At 44.2% G+C, this 18,308-nt stretch overlaps 4 non-coding genes across 4 annotated transcripts; all 4 read right to left on the minus strand.

Annotated features, from left to right (window-relative positions):
• Positions 1-105, minus strand: LOC138570725 (U6 spliceosomal RNA). Its single transcript, XR_011303759.1, has one exon. It is a non-coding gene; the product is annotated as a U6 spliceosomal RNA (small nuclear RNA).
• A 5,495-nt stretch (positions 106-5,600) lies between these two features.
• Positions 5,601-5,705, minus strand: LOC138570726 (U6 spliceosomal RNA). Its single transcript, XR_011303760.1, has one exon. It is a non-coding gene; the product is annotated as a U6 spliceosomal RNA (small nuclear RNA).
• A 5,491-nt stretch (positions 5,706-11,196) lies between these two features.
• Positions 11,197-11,301, minus strand: LOC138570727 (U6 spliceosomal RNA). Its single transcript, XR_011303761.1, has one exon. It is a non-coding gene; the product is annotated as a U6 spliceosomal RNA (small nuclear RNA).
• Positions 11,302-16,781: 5,480 nt separating this feature from the next.
• LOC138570728 (U6 spliceosomal RNA) lies at positions 16,782-16,886 on the minus strand. The gene has a single exon (XR_011303762.1). It is a non-coding gene; the product is annotated as a U6 spliceosomal RNA (small nuclear RNA).
• Positions 16,887-18,308: the final 1,422 nt, after the last annotated feature.

Consider the following 18,308-nt stretch of genomic DNA (forward strand, 5'->3'; position numbering starts at 1 on the left):
AAAAATAGTGAATGCTTTACGAATGTGCGTGTCATCCTTTAGAGCAGGGGACAATTTAATGTTCACATTATCATTCCAATATTAGTACATGTGTTGCTGAAGCAAGTGCAAAGGGAGAGTCAATCAAACCATTGATTAGGACATCTAGTCAAAGGTTTGCCATACCAAATGTCCTTATGTCAGAGGGTAGAAAGTCCAAACACCATTTAAATATCGGGTGGTATGAAATGAAGAGGGAAACAACAATGAATAAGCATTCTTTGCTGCTGTATTGATCTGGTCCTAAAGGGTTTGGTTTAATGCCAATTATATTTGAAGATATACAGATTCATGCTCCAGGGTGCTTGCAAAATGACACCCCTCCCCATCACAATGGCTGGGTGATGCAAGCCTGAGAGCATCACAATAGACCCATAGACATGAGAAAAACTCTGTACCACTGAGTGTATGTGGGCCCATGGCTGTATCAAGGACAAGGCAACAACAGGAAGTGGCTTAAGGCATCAGTGCCAGAAGCTGTCCGATTGAGCCCTGTAAGCAATAGATGTTGGACCATCCTTGACGAGATTCTGAGGCTGATTTCAATGTTAACTTTACTGCTGATTTAAGGATTGCTGAACCTTCGACCCACGTCTAGTTTGCTCGGATAAGGCCTGGAAATCTTTTACAGCTTGTATTGGGGGGAGATGATGTGAGTTTATCAAGAGCAACGGGATATGAGGCATGTGTGCCACAAAAAGCAGGTCTAGGATTTTTTATAAGAAAGCCGCTTTAAGAAGAGAACTTTGGACAACCCTACTGAGAGCAAAAGTATTACACAAAAGGTAAGGGGGTCAGTGGGTCAACGGATAGCACATTTGACTGTGAGTCCGTCTTTTGTAAGTCCAAATACTACCTGGTTCGACATTTTCCAGGCTTTTTGTTTCATTTCTTAACAGATCCATTCCTATGTACCTCTGTGCTTTCAACAGAGTTTTCATTGTAAGGGAGGGACATACAATATGCCTTAAACATTCCTGGGCAGGGAAGACTCTATGTAAAAGAAAGAGTAGCAGACAGTTTAATAAATCATCAGCAGGACCCTCTAGATCTTCCCCAAAAAACATAACATTATTTCTCTGCATGTATGTGTGTTGAACAGCGCAAGTAGTTTGACATTTATCCACTGACATTAACCACTTTCCCACAGCGCAGAACAAAATCACTTGTACTGGCCCCTTCTGCAAAAGCATTACCACTGTAGAAAGCAGTGAAAAGGTGAGGCAGTGTGCAGTCACCCCCGACCCTTTACTCCCCTGATCGGCCACGATCGGCCAAGGACCTCTCTATGAGAGCTGAGGGTGGAATTTTTCTGGACCTCGGTAACTTAGGGAGGCATGGCTAAAGGGATCCTCAATCAACGGCCCAACCTTTGCTTTGTGGCCTGTCCGTATATGTCTGTTCTCCAAATTACCTGCCGCTGCCCAGGTGTCAGCTGGTAAGATGGAATGACCTGCCAGGTAGGATCCTGGCAGATGATTTGCATAGGCAAACCCCCTCTCCCTCTTTATTAGCCCTGCTTACTCCACAGTAGCAAGTATCTGGGGAAAATATAGTGGTCGAGGTGGGGTAGCAGTCACTAGCAACTTTGAGAAAGTAAATCTGGGGTGCTTTGCGACTTGTGGGGAACTACAGAGCTCAGTGCCCAGAACTTTGTGGCACAGGGAGGAGGTCTGTGGGATTTCAGTAACTTGGAGACATGCAACCTGGTTGGGAGTGCTTCAGGTCTCCTTCCTTGCATGTTCCAAGCAACTCAACAAAGCATCAACAGGCTGAGATACCAGCCACAGAGCCATTTCCACTTGATTAAAAGCCTAAAATCTTTTCCATGTAAAAACATAGCCCCCCAACCCCCGAATACCATATTTTCTTTGTTTCCTCTCTCTCTGTCTCTCTCTCTCTCTCCCTTCCTCCTTCCCTCCCTCCTTCCTCCCTCCCGCCCGCTCTCTTTCTCCCCCCGCCCCCTCCCTCCCCCTCTCCCTCTCCCTCTCACAACCATTTATTTTAAGTTTTCATGCACTGTAGCATATTCTGACAATGGTATTTCACAATGGGACTCTTTGAAGGTTACAGAAATCAAAAAAGAAATCAACCAACTAAAAGCAGCCAAATCCAGAGTACACTGCTCAGCCCCAATTAAAGATAAAGGCCTAGAAGCAAATAAAGCTGTAGTTCAGAGTGATGTTTGCAAATAGCACCTTAAAGCAGTTTACGCTGGCGTGCACAACAATGGGGAAAGTGATAATACTGAATTTGGTCGAATGGGAACCGTGCCACTTCTAAAAGTACAAGTCAAGAAATTGAAGGGGACGGGGCTGTTCATTCAGTCACTAGGACTCACAAGTAAAAGGCTCCTGAGGCATTAGTGTTGAATTTGGCGCAAAATGTATTGTGTTGTTGTTTAATATGTATGAATAATATTTCTGTTCTCCAAATTGCCTGCCGCTGCCCAGGCGTCAGCCCCTATGAACATACAATTTCAATCTTCATCAAAAAAGATGAATTAAAAAATAAAGACTTGCAAATTAACAAAGTTTCTGTCCCGTCATGTGCTAAAAATAGTGAATGCTTTACAAATGTACGTGTCATCCTTCAGAGCAGGGGCCAATTCAATGTTCCCATTATCATTCCAATATTAGTACATGTGTTGCTGAGCTACATAGGAATGGATCTGTTAAGAAATTAAACAAAAAGCCTGGAAAAATGTTGAAACGGGTAGGATTTGGACTAACAATAAACTGACTCACAGTCAGATGTGCTATCCCTTGACCCACTGACCCACTTATCTTTTGTGTAATCCTTTTGCTCTCAGCAGGGCTGTCCATCCAAAGTTCCCTACTTAAAGGGGCTTTCTGATTAAAAAAAAATCCCAGAGCTGTTTTTTATGGCCCACATGCCTCATATCCCGTTGCTCTCGATAAACTCACATCATCTCCCACCAATGCAAGCTGTAAAAGATGTCAAGGGCATAGCCAAGGAAACTAGACGTGGGTCGAAGGTTGAGCAATCGTTAAATCAGCAGCAAAAATAACATTGAAATCAGCCTCAGAATCTCTTAAAGGATGGCTCAACATTGGTTGCTTTCAGGGCGCAATCGGGCAGCCTCTGGTGCTGGCGCCTTAAGGCAAGCGCAAAGGGAGAGCCAACCAAACCATTGATTAGGACCTCTGAACTTTCTGCCTGTGACATAAGGACATTTGATATGGCAAATCATTGACCAAACACCATTTATATGTTGGATGGTATGAAATTAAGAGGCAAACAGCAATACATCAGCATTCTTTTTCTGCCGTATTGATCCGGTCCTAAAGGGTTTGGTTTAATGGCAATTATATTTAAAGATAAACAGATTCATGCTGCAGGGTGCTTGCAAATTGACACACCCTCCCCATCACGAAGGCTGGGTGATGCAAGCGTGAGAGCATCACGGCAGACCCATAGACACGAGAAACACTCTATTCCTCTGAGTGCATGTGGGCCCATGGCTGGATCAAGGACAAGGCAAGAACAGGAGCTGGCTTAAGCTGTCAGCACCCAGGCTGCCCCATTGCGTGCTGCAAGCAACAGATGTTGGACCATCCCTTAAGAGATTCTGAGGCTGATTTCAATGTTAACTCTGCTGCTGATTTAAGGATTGCTTAACCTTCGACCCAAGTCTAGTTTGCTTGGCTAAGCCCTGAAAATCTTTTACAGCTTGTATTGGTGGGAGATGATGTGAATTTATAAAGAGCAACGGGATATGAGGCTTGTGTGCCACAAAATGCAGGTCTATGATCTTTTATATGAAAGCCACTTTGGAAAATCCTATTGAGAGCAAAAGGATTACACAAAAGGAAAGGGGGTCAGTGGGTGAAGAGATACAATTAACTGACTCACAGTCAGATGTGCTAAGTCCAAATCCTACCCGTTTCGACATTTTGTCCAGGTTTTTCGTTTCATTTCTTAACAGATCCATTCCTATGTACCTCTGTGCTTTTAACAGAGTTTTCATTGTAAGGGAGGGATATACAGTATGCCTTAAACATTCCTGGGCAGGGAAGACTCTCTGTAAAAGCAAGAGTAGCGTACAGCTTCATAAATAATCAGCAGGACCCTCTAGACCTTCCCCAAAAAACATGAAATGATTTCTCTGCATGTATGTGCGTTGAGCAGCGCAAGTCGTTTGGTTAATGCCAGTGGTTAAATGTCACTTTCCCACAGCGCAGAATAAAATCACTTGTACAGGTCCCTTCTGCAAAAGCATTACCGCTGTAGAAAGCAGTGAAAAGGTGAGGCAGTGTGCAGTCACCCCGACCCTTCACGGCCCTGATCGGCCACGATCGGCCAAGGACCTCTCTATGAGAGCTGAGGGTGGAATTTTTCTGGACCTCGGTAACTTAGGGAGACATGGCTAAAGGGTTCCTCAATCAACGGCCCAGCCTTTGCTTTGTGGCCTGTCCGAATATTTCTGTTCTCCAAATTATGTGCCGCTGCTCGGGTGTCATTTGGTGGGATGGAATGACCTCCCAGGAATGATCCTGGCAGATGATTTGCATAGGCACACCCCTTCTCCCTCTCTCTTAGCCCTGCTTTCTGCACAGTAGCAAGTATCTGGGGAAAATATAGTGGTCGAGGTGGGGTAGCAGTAACTAGCAACTCTGAGAAAGTAAATCTGGGGAGCTTGGCGACTTGTGGGGAACAACTGCAGAGCTCAGGTACTTTGTGGCACACGGAGGAGGTCTGTGGGATTTCAGTAAATTAGAGACATGCAACCTGGTCGGGAGTGCTTCAGGTCACCTTTGTTGCATGTTCCAAGCAACTCAACAAAGCATCAACAGGCTGAGATACCAGCCACAGAGCCTCTTTCCACTTGATTAAAAGCCTAAAATCTTTTCCATGTAAAAACATAGCCCCCCCGAATACCATATTTTCTTTGTTTTTTCTCTCTCTCTCTCTCTCTCTCTCTCTCTCTCTCTCTCTCTCTCCCTCCCTCCTTAACCTTCCCCCTCCCGCCCGCTCTCTTTCTCCCCCCGCCCCCTCCCTCCCCCTCTCCCTCTCACAACCATTTATTTTAAGTTTTCATGCACTGTAGCACATTCTGACAACGGTATTTCACAATGGGACTCTTTGAAAGTTACAGAAATCAAAAAAGAAACCAACCAACTAAAAGCAGCCAAAGCCAGAGTACACTGCTCAGCCCCAATTAAAGATTAAGGCCTAGAAGCAAGTAAAGCTGTAGTTCAGAACAATGTTTGCAAATAGCACCTTAAAGCAGTTTACGCTGGAGTGCACAACAAGGTGGAAACTGATAAAACGGAGTTTGGTAAAATGGGATAAAAAAACAAAAGAAGCTTGCCACTTCTAAAAGTACAAGTCAAGAAATTGAAGGAGAGGGGGCTGTTCATTCAGTCAATAGGACTCACAAGTAAAAGGCTCCTGAGGCATGAGTGTTGAATTTGGCGCAAAATGTAGTGTGTTGTCGTGTAATATGTATGAACATACAATTTCAATCTTCATTAAAAAAACATGTATTAAAAAATAAAGACTTGCAAATTAAGAAAGTTTCTGTCCTGTCATGTGCCAAAAATAGTGAATGCTTTACGAATGTGCGTGTCATCCTTTAGAGCAGGGGACAATTTAATGTTCACATTATCATTCCAATATTAGTACATGTGTTGCTGAAGCAAGTGCAAAGGGAGAGTCAATCAAACCATTGATTAGGACATCTAGTCAAAGGTTTGCCATACCAAATGTCCTTATGTCAGAGGGTAGAAAGTCCAAACACCATTTAAATATCGGGTGGTATGAAATGAAGAGGGAAACAACAATGAATAAGCATTCTTTGCTGCTGTATTGATCTGGTCCTAAAGGGTTTGGTTTAATGCCAATTATATTTGAAGATATACAGATTCATGCTCCAGGGTGCTTGCAAAATGACACCCCTCCCCATCACAATGGCTGGGTGATGCAAGCCTGAGAGCATCACAATAGACCCATAGACATGAGAAAAACTCTGTACCACTGAGTGTATGTGGGCCCATGGCTGTATCAAGGACAAGGCAACAACAGGAAGTGGCTTAAGGCATCAGTGCCAGAAGCTGTCCGATTGAGCCCTGTAAGCAATAGATGTTGGACCATCCTTGAAGAGATTCTGAGGCTGATTTCAATGTTAACTTTACTGCTGATTTAAGGATTGCTGAACCTTCGACCCACGTCTAGTTTGCTCGGATAAGGCCTGGAAATCTTTTACAGCTTGTATTGGGGGGAGATGATGTGAGTTTATCAAGAGCAACGGGATATGAGGCATGTGTGCCACAAAAAGCAGGTCTAGGATTTTTTATAAGAAAGCCGCTTTAAGAAGAGAACTTTGGACAACCCTACTGAGAGCAAAAGTATTACACAAAAGGTAAGGGGGTCAGTGGGTCAACGGATAGCACATTTGACTGTGAGTCCGTCTTTTGTAAGTCCAAATACTACCTGGTTCGACATTTTCCAGGCTTTTTGTTTCATTTCTTAACAGATCCATTCCTATGTACCTCTGTGCTTTCAACAGAGTTTTCATTGTAAGGGAGGGACATACAATATGCCTTAAACATTCCTGGGCAGGGAAGACTCTATGTAAAAGAAAGAGTAGCAGACAGTTTAATAAATCATCAGCAGGACCCTCTAGATCTTCCCCAAAAAACATAACATTATTTCTCTGCATGTATGTGTGTTGAACAGCGCAAGTAGTTTGACATTTATCCACTGACATTAACCACTTTCCCACAGCGCAGAACAAAATCACTTGTACTGGCCCCTTCTGCAAAAGCATTACCACTGTAGAAAGCAGTGAAAAGGTGAGGCAGTGTGCAGTCACCCCCGACCCTTTACTCCCCTGATCGGCCACGATCGGCCAAGGACCTCTCTATGAGAGCTGAGGGTGGAATTTTTCTGGACCTCGGTAACTTAGGGAGGCATGGCTAAAGGGATCCTCAATCAACGGCCCAACCTTTGCTTTGTGGCCTGTCCGTATATGTCTGTTCTCCAAATTACCTGCCGCTGCCCAGGTGTCAGCTGGTAAGATGGAATGACCTGCCAGGTAGGATCCTGGCAGATGATTTGCATAGGCAAACCCCCTCTCCCTCTTTATTAGCCCTGCTTACTCCACAGTAGCAAGTATCTGGGGAAAATATAGTGGTCGAGGTGGGGTAGCAGTCACTAGCAACTTTGAGAAAGTAAATCTGGGGTGCTTTGCGACTTGTGGGGAACTACAGAGCTCAGTGCCCAGAACTTTGTGGCACAGGGAGGAGGTCTGTGGGATTTCAGTAACTTGGAGACATGCAACCTGGTTGGGAGTGCTTCAGGTCTCCTTCCTTGCATGTTCCAAGCAACTCAACAAAGCATCAACAGGCTGAGATACCAGCCACAGAGCCATTTCCACTTGATTAAAAGCCTAAAATCTTTTCCATGTAAAAACATAGCCCCCCAACCCCCGAATACCATATTTTCTTTGTTTCCTCTCTCTCTGTCTCTCTCTCTCTCTCCCTTCCTCCTTCCCTCCCTCCTTCCTCCCTCCCGCCCGCTCTCTTTCTCCCCCCGCCCCCTCCCTCCCCCTCTCCCTCTCCCTCTCACAACCATTTATTTTAAGTTTTCATGCACTGTAGCATATTCTGACAATGGTATTTCACAATGGGACTCTTTGAAGGTTACAGAAATCAAAAAAGAAATCAACCAACTAAAAGCAGCCAAATCCAGAGTACACTGCTCAGCCCCAATTAAAGATAAAGGCCTAGAAGCAAATAAAGCTGTAGTTCAGAGCGATGTTTGCAAATAGCACCTTAAAGCAGTTTACGCTGGCGTGCACAACAATGGGGAAAGTGATAATACTGAATTTGGTCGAATGGGAACCGTGCCACTTCTAAAAGTACAAGTCAAGAAATTGAAGGGGACGGGGCTGTTCATTCAGTCACTAGGACTCACAAGTAAAAGGCTCCTGAGGCATTAGGGTTGAATTTGGCGCAAAATGTATTGTGTTGTTGTTTAATATGTATGAATAATATTTCTGTTCTCCAAATTGCCTGCCGCTGCCCAGGCGTCAGCCCCTATGAACATACAATTTCAATCTTCATCAAAAAAGATGAATTAAAAAATAAAGACTTGCAAATTAACAAAGTTTCTGTCCCGTCATGTGCTAAAAATAGTGAATGCTTTACAAATGTACGTGTCATCCTTCAGAGCAGGGGCCAATTCAATGTTCCCATTATCATTCCAATATTAGTACATGTGTTGCTGAGCTACATAGGAATGGATCTGTTAAGAAATTAAACAAAAAGCCTGGAAAAATGTTGAAACGGGTAGGATTTGGACTAACAATAAACTGACTCACAGTCAGATGTGCTATCCCTTGACCCACTGACCCACTTATCTTTTGTGTAATCCTTTTGCTCTCAGCAGGGCTGTCCATCCAAAGTTCCCTACTTAAAGGGGCTTTCTGATTAAAAAAAAATCCCAGAGCTGTTTTTTATGGCCCACATGCCTCATATCCCGTTGCTCTCGATAAACTCACATCATCTCCCACCAATGCAAGCTGTAAAAGATGTCAAGGGCATAGCCAAGGAAACTAGACGTGGGTCGAAGGTTGAGCAATCGTTAAATCAGCAGCAAAAATAACATTGAAATCAGCCTCAGAATCTCTTAAAGGATGGCTCAACATTGGTTGCTTTCAGGGCGCAATCGGGCAGCCTCTGGTGCTGGCGCCTTAAGGCAAGCGCAAAGGGAGAGCCAACCAAACCATTGATTAGGACCTCTGAACTTTCTGCCTGTGACATAAGGACATTTGATATGGCAAATCATTGACCAAACACCATTTATATGTTGGATGGTATGAAATTAAGAGGCAAACAGCAATACATCAGCATTCTTTTTCTGCCGTATTGATCCGGTCCTAAAGGGTTTGGTTTAATGGCAATTATATTTAAAGATAAACAGATTCATGCTGCAGGGTGCTTGCAAATTGACACACCCTCCCCATCACGAAGGCTGGGTGATGCAAGCGTGAGAGCATCACGGCAGACCCATAGACACGAGAAACACTCTATTCCTCTGAGTGCATGTGGGCCCATGGCTGGATCAAGGACAAGGCAAGAACAGGAGCTGGCTTAAGCTGTCAGCACCCAGGCTGCCCCATTGCGTGCTGCAAGCAACAGATGTTGGACCATCCCTTAAGAGATTCTGAGGCTGATTTCAATGTTAACTCTGCTGCTGATTTAAGGATTGCTTAACCTTCGACCCAAGTCTAGTTTGCTTGGCTAAGCCCTGAAAATCTTTTACAGCTTGTATTGGTGGGAGATGATGTGAATTTATAAAGAGCAACGGGATATGAGGCTTGTGTGCCACAAAATGCAGGTCTATGATCTTTTATATGAAAGCCACTTTGGAAAATCCTATTGAGAGCAAAAGGATTACACAAAAGGAAAGGGGGTCAGTGGGTGAAGAGATACAATTAACTGACTCACAGTCAGATGTGCTAAGTCCAAATCCTACCCGTTTCGACATTTTGTCCAGGTTTTTCGTTTCATTTCTTAACAGATCCATTCCTATGTACCTCTGTGCTTTTAACAGAGTTTTCATTGTAAGGGAGGGATATACAGTATGCCTTAAACATTCCTGGGCAGGGAAGACTCTCTGTAAAAGCAAGAGTAGCGTACAGCTTCATAAATAATCAGCAGGACCCTCTAGACCTTCCCCAAAAAACATGAAATGATTTCTCTGCATGTATGTGCGTTGAGCAGCGCAAGTCGTTTGGTTAATGCCAGTGGTTAAATGTCACTTTCCCACAGCGCAGAATAAAATCACTTGTACAGGTCCCTTCTGCAAAAGCATTACCGCTGTAGAAAGCAGTGAAAAGGTGAGGCAGTGTGCAGTCACCCCGACCCTTCACGGCCCTGATCGGCCACGATCGGCCAAGGACCTCTCTATGAGAGCTGAGGGTGGAATTTTTCTGGACCTCGGTAACTTAGGGAGACATGGCTAAAGGGTTCCTCAATCAACGGCCCAGCCTTTGCTTTGTGGCCTGTCCGAATATTTCTGTTCTCCAAATTATGTGCCGCTGCTCGGGTGTCATTTGGTGGGATGGAATGACCTCCCAGGAATGATCCTGGCAGATGATTTGCATAGGCACACCCCTTCTCCCTCTCTCTTAGCCCTGCTTTCTGCACAGTAGCAAGTATCTGGGGAAAATATAGTGGTCGAGGTGGGGTAGCAGTAACTAGCAACTCTGAGAAAGTAAATCTGGGGAGCTTGGCGACTTGTGGGGAACAACTGCAGAGCTCAGGTACTTTGTGGCACACGGAGGAGGTCTGTGGGATTTCAGTAAATTAGAGACATGCAACCTGGTCGGGAGTGCTTCAGGTCACCTTTGTTGCATGTTCCAAGCAACTCAACAAAGCATCAACAGGCTGAGATACCAGCCACAGAGCCTCTTTCCACTTGATTAAAAGCCTAAAATCTTTTCCATGTAAAAACATAGCCCCCCCGAATACCATATTTTCTTTGTTTTTTCTCTCTCTCTCTCTCTCTCTCTCTCTCTCTCTCTCTCTCCCTCCCTCCTTAACCTTCCCCCTCCCGCCCGCTCTCTTTCTCCCCCCGCCCCCTCCCTCCCCCTCTCCCTCTCACAACCATTTATTTTAAGTTTTCATGCACTGTAGCACATTCTGACAACGGTATTTCACAATGGGACTCTTTGAAAGTTACAGAAATCAAAAAAGAAACCAACCAACTAAAAGCAGCCAAAGCCAGAGTACACTGCTCAGCCCCAATTAAAGATTAAGGCCTAGAAGCAAGTAAAGCTGTAGTTCAGAACAATGTTTGCAAATAGCACCTTAAAGCAGTTTACGCTGGAGTGCACAACAAGGTGGAAACTGATAAAACGGAGTTTGGTAAAATGGGATAAAAAAACAAAAGAAGCTTGCCACTTCTAAAAGTACAAGTCAAGAAATTGAAGGAGAGGGGGCTGTTCATTCAGTCAATAGGACTCACAAGTAAAAGGCTCCTGAGGCATGAGTGTTGAATTTGGCGCAAAATGTAGTGTGTTGTCGTGTAATATGTATGAACATACAATTTCAATCTTCATTAAAAAAACATGTATTAAAAAATAAAGACTTGCAAATTAAGAAAGTTTCTGTCCTGTCATGTGCCAAAAATAGTGAATGCTTTACGAATGTGCGTGTCATCCTTTAGAGCAGGGGACAATTTAATGTTCACATTATCATTCCAATATTAGTACATGTGTTGCTGAAGCAAGTGCAAAGGGAGAGTCAATCAAACCATTGATTAGGACATCTAGTCAAAGGTTTGCCATACCAAATGTCCTTATGTCAGAGGGTAGAAAGTCCAAACACCATTTAAATATCGGGTGGTATGAAATGAAGAGGGAAACAACAATGAATAAGCATTCTTTGCTGCTGTATTGATCTGGTCCTAAAGGGTTTGGTTTAATGCCAATTATATTTGAAGATATACAGATTCATGCTCCAGGGTGCTTGCAAAATGACACCCCTCCCCATCACAATGGCTGGGTGATGCAAGCCTGAGAGCATCACAATAGACCCATAGACATGAGAAAAACTCTGTACCACTGAGTGTATGTGGGCCCATGGCTGTATCAAGGACAAGGCAACAACAGGAAGTGGCTTAAGGCATCAGTGCCAGAAGCTGTCCGATTGAGCCCTGTAAGCAATAGATGTTGGACCATCCTTGAAGAGATTCTGAGGCTGATTTCAATGTTAACTTTACTGCTGATTTAAGGATTGCTGAACCTTCGACCCACGTCTAGTTTGCTCGGATAAGGCCTGGAAATCTTTTACAGCTTGTATTGGGGGGAGATGATGTGAGTTTATCAAGAGCAACGGGATATGAGGCATGTGTGCCACAAAAAGCAGGTCTAGGATTTTTTATAAGAAAGCCGCTTTAAGAAGAGAACTTTGGACAACCCTACTGAGAGCAAAAGTATTACACAAAAGGTAAGGGGGTCAGTGGGTCAACGGATAGCACATTTGACTGTGAGTCCGTCTTTTGTAAGTCCAAATACTACCTGGTTCGACATTTTCCAGGCTTTTTGTTTCATTTCTTAACAGATCCATTCCTATGTACCTCTGTGCTTTCAACAGAGTTTTCATTGTAAGGGAGGGACATACAATATGCCTTAAACATTCCTGGGCAGGGAAGACTCTATGTAAAAGAAAGAGTAGCAGACAGTTTAATAAATCATCAGCAGGACCCTCTAGATCTTCCCCAAAAAACATAACATTATTTCTCTGCATGTATGTGTGTTGAACAGCGCAAGTAGTTTGACATTTATCCACTGACATTAACCACTTTCCCACAGCGCAGAACAAAATCACTTGTACTGGCCCCTTCTGCAAAAGCATTACCACTGTAGAAAGCAGTGAAAAGGTGAGGCAGTGTGCAGTCACCCCCGACCCTTTACTCCCCTGATCGGCCACGATCGGCCAAGGACCTCTCTATGAGAGCTGAGGGTGGAATTTTTCTGGACCTCGGTAACTTAGGGAGGCATGGCTAAAGGGATCCTCAATCAACGGCCCAACCTTTGCTTTGTGGCCTGTCCGTATATGTCTGTTCTCCAAATTACCTGCCGCTGCCCAGGTGTCAGCTGGTAAGATGGAATGACCTGCCAGGTAGGATCCTGGCCGATGATTTGCATAGGCAAACCCCCTCTCCCTCTTTATTAGCCCTGCTTACTCCACAGTAGCAAGTATCTGGGGAAAATATAGTGGTCGAGGTGGGGTAGCAGTCACTAGCAACTTTGAGAAAGTAAATCTGGGGTGCTTTGCGACTTGTGGGGAACTACAGAGCTCAGTGCCCAGAACTTTGTGGCACAGGGAGGAGGTCTGTGGGATTTCAGTAACTTGGAGACATGCAATCTGGTTGGGAGTGCTTCAGGTCTCCTTCCTTGCATGTTCCAAGCAACTCAACAAAGCATCAACAGGCAGAGCCATTTCCACTTGATTAAAAGCCTAAAATCTTTTCCATGTAAAAACATAGCCCCCCAACCCCCGAATACCATATTTTCTTTGTTTCCTCTCTCTCTGTCTCTCTCTCTCCCTTCCTCCTTCCCTCCCTCCTTCCTCCCTCCCGCCCGCTCTCTTTCTCCCCCCGCCCCCTCCCTCCCCCTCTCCCTCTCCCTCTCACAACCATTTATTTTAAGTTTTCATGCACTGTAGCATATTCTGACAATGGTATTTCACAATGGGACTCTTTGAAGGTTACAGAAATCAAAAAAGAAATCAACCAACTAAAAGCAGCCAAATCCAGAGTACACTGCTCAGCCCCAATTAAAGATAAAGGCCTAGAAGCAAATAAAGCTGTAGTTCAGAGCGATGTTTGCAAATAGCACCTTAAAGCAGTTTACGCTGGCGTGCACAACAATGGGGAAAGTGATAATACTGAATTTGGTCGAATGGGAACCGTGCCACTTCTAAAAGTACAAGTCAAGAAATTGAAGGGGACGGGGCTGTTCATTCAGTCACTAGGACTCACAAGTAAAAGGCTCCTGAGGCATTAGTGTTGAATTTGGCGCAAAATGTATTGTGTTGTTGTTTAATATGTATGAATAATATTTCTGTTCTCCAAATTGCCTGCCGCTGCCCAGGCGTCAGCCCCTATGAACATACAATTTCAATCTTCATCAATAAAGATGAATTAAAAAATAAAGACTTGCAAATTAACAAAGTTTCTGTCCCGTCATGTGCTAAAAATAGTGAATGCTTTACAAATGTACGTGTCATCCTTCAGAGCAGGGGCCAATTCAATGTTCCCATTATCATTCCAATATTAGTACATGTGTTGCTGAGCTACATAGGAATGGATCTGTTAAGAAATTAAACAAAAAGCCTGGAAAAATGTTGAAACAGGTAGGATTTGGACTAACAATAAACTGACTCACAGTCAGATGTGCTATCCCTTGACCCACTGACCCCCTTATCTTTTGTGTAATCCTTTTGCTCTCAGCAGGGCTGTCCATCCAAAGTTCCCTACTTAAAGGGGCTTTCTTATTAAAAAAAAATCCCAGAGCTGTTTTTTATGGCCCACATGCCTCATATCCCGTTGCTCTCGATAAACTCACATCATCTCCCACCAATGCAAGCTGTAAAAGATGTCAAGGGCATAGCCAAGGAAACTAGACGTGGGTCGAAGGTTGAGCAATCGTTAAATCAGCAGCAAAAATAACATTGAAATCAGCCTCAGAATCTCTTAAAGGATGGGTCAACATTGGTTGCTTTCAGGGCGCAATCGGGCAGCCTCTGGTGCTGGCGCCTTAAGGCAAGCGCAAAGGGAGAGCCAACCAAACCATTGATTAGGACCTCTGAACTTTCTGCCTGTGACATAAGGACATTTGATATGGCAAATCATTGACCAAACACCATTTATATGTTGGATGGTATGAAATTAAGAGGCAAACAGCAATACATCAGCATTCTTTTTCTGCCGTATTGATCCGGTCCTAAAGGGTTTGGTTTAATGGCAATTATATTTAAAGATAAACAGATTCATGCTGCAGGGTGCTTGCAAATTGACACACCCTCCCCATCACGAAGGCTGGGTGATGCAAGCGTGAGAGCATCACGGCAGACCCATAGACACGAGAAACACTCTATTCCTCTGAGTGCATGTGGGCCCATGGCTGGATCAAGGACAAGGCAAGAACAGGAGCTGGCTTAAGCTGTCAGCACCCAGGCTGCCCCATTGCGTGCTGCAAGCAACAGATGTTGGACCATCCCTTAAGAGATTCTGAGGCTGATTTCAATGTTAACTCTGCTGCTGATTTAAGGATTGCTTAACCTTCGACCCAAGTCTAGTTTGCTTGGCTAAGCCCTGAAAATCTTTTACAGCTTGTATTGGTGGGAGATGATGTGAATTTATAAAGAGCAACGGGATATGAGGCTTGTGTGCCACAAAATGCAGGTCTATGATCTTTTATATGAAAGCCACTTTGGAAAATCCTATTGAGAGCAAAAGGATTACACAAAAGGAAAGGGGGTCAGTGGGTGAAGAGATACAATTAACTGACTCACAGTCAGATGTGCTAAGTCCAAATCCTACCCGTTTCGACATTTTGTCCAGGTTTTTCGTTTCATTTCTTAACAGATCCATTCCTATGTACCTCTGTGCTTTTAACAGAGTTTTCATTGTAAGGGAGGGATATACAGTATGCCTTAAACATTCCTGGGCAGGGAAGACTCTCTGTAAAAGCAAGAGTAGCGTACAGCTTCATAAATAATCAGCAGGACCCTCTAGACCTTCCCCAAAAAACATGAAATGATTTCTCTGCATGTATGTGCGTTGAGCAGCGCAAGTCGTTTGCTTAATGCCAGTGGTTAAATGTCACTTTCCCACAGCGCAGAATAAAATCACTTGTACAGGTCCCTTCTGCAAAAGCATTACCGCTGTAGAAAGCAGTGAAAAGGTGAGGCAGTGTGCAGTCACCCCGACCCTTCACGGCCCTGATCGGCCACGATCGGCCAAGGACCTCTCTATGAGAGCTGAGGGTGGAATTTTTCTGGACCTCGGTAACTTAGGGAGACATGGCTAAAGGGTTCCTCAATCAACGGCCCAGCCTTTGCTTTGTGGCCTGTCCGAATATTTCTGTTCTCCAAATTATGTGCCGCTGCTCGGGTGTCATTTGGTGGGATGGAATGACCTCCCAGGAATGATCCTGGCAGATGATTTGCATAGGCACACCCCTTCTCCCTCTCTCTTAGCCCTGCTTTCTGCACAGTAGCAAGTATCTGGGGAAAATATAGTGGTCGAGGTGGGGTAGCAGTAACTAGCAACTCTGAGAAAGTAAATCTGGGGAGCTTGGCGACTTGTGGGGAACAACTGCAGAGCTCAGGTACTTTGTGGCACACGGAGGAGGTCTGTGGGATTTCAGTAAATTAGAGACATGCAACCTGGTCGGGAGTGCTTCAGGTCACCTTTGTTGCATGTTCCAAGCAACTCAACAAAGCATCAACAGGCTGAGATACCAGCCACAGAGCCTCTTTCCACTTGATTAAAAGCCTAAAATCTTTTCCATGTAAAAACATAGCCCCCCCGAATACCATATTTTCTTTGTTTTTTCTCTCTCTCTCTCTCTCTCTCTCTCTCTCTCTCTCTCTCTCTCTCTCCCTCCCTCCTTAACCTTCCCCCTCCCGCCCGCTCTCTTTCTCCCCCCGCCCCCTCCCTCCCCCTCTCCCTCTCACAACCATTTATTTTAAGTTTTCATGCACTGTAGCACATTCTGACAACGGTATTTCACAATGGGACTCTTTGAAAGTTACAGAAATCAAAAAAGAAACCAACCAACTAAAAGCAGCCAAAGCCAGAGTACACTGCTCAGCCCCAATTAAAGATTAAGGCCTAGAAGCAAGTAAAGCTGTAGTTCAGAACAATGTTTGCAAATAGCACCTTAACGCAGTTTACGCTGGAGTGCACAACAAGGTGGAAACTGATAAAACGGAGTTTGGTAAAATGGGATAAAAAAACAAAAGAAGCTTGCCACTTCTAAAAGTACAAGTCAAGAAATTGAAGGAGAGGGGGCTGTTCATTCAGTCAATAGGACTCACAAGTAAAAGGCTCCTGAGGCATGAGTGTTGAATTTGGCGCAAAATGTATTGTGTTGTCGTGTAATATGTATGAACATACAATTTCAATCTTCATTAAAAAAACATGTATTAAAAAATAAAGACTTGCAAATTAAGAAAGTTTCTGTCCTGTCATGTGCCAAAAATAGTGAATGCTTTACGAATGTGCGTGTCATCCTTTAGAGCAGGGGACAATTTAATGTTCACATTATCATTCCAATATTAGTACATGTGTTGCTGAAGCAAGTGCAAAGGGAGAGTCAATCAAACCATTGATTAGGACATCTAGTCAAAGGTTTGCCATACCAAATGTCCTTATGTCAGAGGGTAGAAAGTCCAAACACCATTTAAATATCGGGTGGTATGAAATGAAGAGGGAAACAACAATGAATAAGCATTCTTTGCTGCTGTATTGATCTGGTCCTAAAGGGTTTGGTTTAATGCCAATTATATTTGAAGATATACAGATTCATGCTCCAGGGTGCTTGCAAAATGACACCCCTCCCCATCACAATGGCTGGGTGATGCAAGCCTGAGAGCATCACAATAGACCCATAGACATGAGAAAAACTCTGTACCACTGAGTGTATGTGGGCCCATGGCTGTATCAAGGACAAGGCAACAACAGGAAGTGGCTTAAGGCATCAGTGCCAGAAGCTGTCCGATTGAGCCCTGTAAGCAATAGATGTTGGACCATCCTTGAAGAGATTCTGAGGCTGATTTCAATGTTAACTTTACTGCTGATTTAAGGATTGCTGAACCTTCGACCCACGTCTAGTTTGCTCGGATAAGGCCTGGAAATCTTTTACAGCTTGTATTGGGGGGAGATGATGTGAGTTTATCAAGAGCAACGGGATATGAGGCATGTGTGCCACAAAAAGCAGGTCTAGGATTTTTTATAAGAAAGCCGCTTTAAGAAGAGAACTTTGGACAACCCTACTGAGAGCAAAAGTATTACACAAAAGGTAAGGGGGTCAGTGGGTCAACGGATAGCACATTTGACTGTGAGTCCGTCTTTTGTAAGTCCAAATACTACCTGGTTCGACATTTTCCAGGCTTTTTGTTTCATTTCTTAACAGATCCATTCCTATGTACCTCTGTGCTTTCAACAGAGTTTTCATTGTAAGGGAGGGACATACAATATGCCTTAAACATTCCTGGGCAGGGAAGACTCTATGTAAAAGAAAGAGTAGCAGACAGTTTAATAAATCATCAGCAGGACCCTCTAGATCTTCCCCAAAAAACATAACATTATTTCTCTGCATGTATGTGTGTTGAACAGCGCAAGTAGTTTGACATTTATCCACTGACATTAACCACTTTCCCACAGCGCAGAACAAAATCACTTGTACTGGCCCCTTCTGCAAAAGCATTACCACTGTAGAAAGCAGTGAAAAGGTGAGGCAGTGTGCAGTCACCCCCGACCCTTTACTCCCCTGATCGGCCACGATCGGCCAAGGACCTCTCTATGAGAGCTGAGGGTGGAATTTTTCTGGACCTCGGTAACTTAGGGAGGCATGGCTAAAGGGATCCTCAATCAACGGCCCAACCTTTGCTTTGTGGCCTGTCCGTATATGTCTGTTCTCCAAATTACCTGCCGCTGCCCAGGTGTCAGCTGGTAAGATGGAATGACCTGCCAGGTAGGATCCTGGCAGATGATTTGCATAG

The sequence above is a fragment of the Ambystoma mexicanum genome, chromosome 2q (assembly GCF_040938575.1).
Source record: "Ambystoma mexicanum isolate Mex_15411 chromosome 2q, UKY_AmexF1_1, whole genome shotgun sequence".
NCBI classification, from domain to species: Eukaryota; Metazoa; Chordata; class Amphibia; order Caudata; family Ambystomatidae; genus Ambystoma; species Ambystoma mexicanum.